This window comes from Oratosquilla oratoria, chromosome 32 (assembly GCF_046742065.1).
Source record: "Oratosquilla oratoria isolate Oo_2021 chromosome 32, ASM4674206v1, whole genome shotgun sequence".
Lineage (NCBI taxonomy): Eukaryota > Metazoa > Arthropoda > Malacostraca > Stomatopoda > Squillidae > Oratosquilla > Oratosquilla oratoria.
The window spans coordinates 481,448-483,974 of record NC_134808.1 but is presented as its reverse complement, the minus strand read 5'-3'; positions in this window follow the sequence as shown (position 1 = coordinate 483,974).

Below are 2,527 nucleotides of genomic sequence, written 5' to 3'. Positions count from 1 at the left end.
CTCTGAAAATTAAACTAAGGTCACAAATGATAGCAGAAGATGTATTAAGAAAAACAGCAAAACTGACAAGAGGTGAAAACTACAGAAGTATATGGATAAGAAAGTAAATGAGCGATGAGGAAAGAAAGAGAGAAAAAACACTAAGAAATGAAAAAAAAAAAAAACGGAGAGCGGATTTTTTTTTTTTTTTCTTTTTTTTTTTTTTTTTTTTAGCGTGCTGGACTTGAGGCTGAGAAAATGATATATCAAAAGAAAGGAAATACAGGAAGCAGAAAAGAAGGGGGAAAAGAAGAAAAATTAAAAGTGACTCATACCAACATACATGGCCTGATTTCAGGATTAGATGAAGTAAAATATTTTCTACTGGAAGAAAAACCAGATGTAATGGGAATTGTGGAAACGAAATTAAAAGGTCCAGTAACACCAAATAGTATTGGACAATGTTTATACAATCAGTGGATAAAAAATAGAGAGGAAAAACAGGGTGGAGGAGTCATATTTTTGACGAAGCTCACAGAAGGAGAAAATAATGTGGAATTGATCATGATAAGAGTTGAAAATAGTGACATGAAAAGTAAAAAATTTTTTAGTGATCTATATGCCCCCGAAAACATGTTCTTGGTAAAAGAGTGACTATTCCAAAATGTTGGAAGACGCAAGGCATACAAAATGAAATGCTGAATAAAGGAGGAACTTTAGTAATTATGGGTGATTTTAACTGCAAAGAAATATGTTGGGAGGAGAGGACAGTGAAGGGTGGGGAGGACCTTTGGGAAAACATACTACTTGACATGACCATTGAGTGCACAATTATTCAATTGGTAAAAGAAAATGCCAAATATAGGAATAACGAAGAACCGTCGAGACTAGATTCAATATTTACACCAGAGCCTGAAATTGTGGATAAAATTGAGAACGAGACACCAATTGGGAAGAGGGATCATATACTAATTGAGCTCGAACTTAAAGGAAATATATATGGGGAGAAACGAGAAACACAGAAAAGGAAGATTAATGTATAACAAAACGGATTTTGGGAAACTTAGAAAATTCTTTCAAAGAGCGAGTTGGGAAAAAAAAATTAATGAAAAAACACACGTGGAAGAGAAATGGACGATTTTGAAAGAAATATATAATGAAGGAGTTGATAAATATGTACCAAAACAAAAACAGGAAAATGTGTACATTAAGTGCTGGTATGAAAAAAAATGTAGTGAGGCAAAAGATAGATAAAACAAAGCTTGAAAAAAAAATGGAAAAAATGGAAAGTGGCAAATATATTTCAAACTAAGAAATGAATATGTAAAAATACGCAGGGAAGAAAAAATATGAAAAAGACATAATGGATAGATGTAAAGATCAACCTAAATTATTCTATAAATATGTGAATGGTAAACTAAAAAATAAAAAGGAAATAGTAGAATTAGTCAAGGGAACATGAAATACACAGAGGATATAGAAATGGCTGTGTTCACTAAAGGAAACATACACATTTGGGACGAAAGAAGGGGAGAAAGATCCCCCAAATGAGAGAAATAACTGTGACAGAGAAAGAAATAAGAGACCAAATAATGAACCTTGATGTCAGATAATCATATGGCCCGGACGGAATTACAAACTGGGTAATAAAAGAATATATAGATGAACTAATGGACAAAATATATAAGATAATAGATTGTTCACTCAATAAATAAAGGTACCGGAAGACTGGAAAAAGGCCAATATCATACCAATATATAAAGGGGAAAACATGGAAGAACTCCCTTTCAATTACAATAGCTAAAATTTGTTAGAAAGTTATCAAAAGTAGATGGACTAAACATCTGAGGGAGAATAATATACTAAATCCAAAACAATTCGAATTTAGACAGGGAAGGTCATGTGCCACAAATTTTATCTGTTTCTATTCAAGGTTAATACATATTATACAAAAAAAAAAAAAAAGGACGGATGGACATACTGTGCTTTTCTGGACTTACAAAAGGCTTTTAATAAAGTATCACACACAAAAACTATTAAGAAAACTCGAAGCAACAGGAGGTATACAAGGAAAATTATTGAAATTGATGAAAGATTTCTTGCATGGAAGAAAAATGAAAGTGGTGCTCAGAGATAAAAATTCTACTTGGGAAGAAATGATAAGTGGAGTCCCACAGGGCTTAGTTTTCTACATGTGTAAATGACATGGATGAAAGTGTACAATGTTACATGGACTTCTTTGCAGATGACGCAAAACTACTAAAGAAAGTACGGAAAAATATTGTGAATCGCTACAAAGATATCTGAAAAAGATTTGGGAATAGAGTCAGGAGTAGAATGTGGACTTCAACGTTAAGAAATGTAGTCCAATGGAATTTGGAAAAAAAAAGTAAATAAAGAATATAAGGACACTATAAAATTGGTGCAAAGGAAGTAAAGAAAGTTGGCTCCGAATAGGATCTCAGAGTAATCATCAACAAAGACATGTCCCTAGACAAGCAGATAAACAATATAGTCAGAGAAACCTACAATTTGTTAAGATCAATTT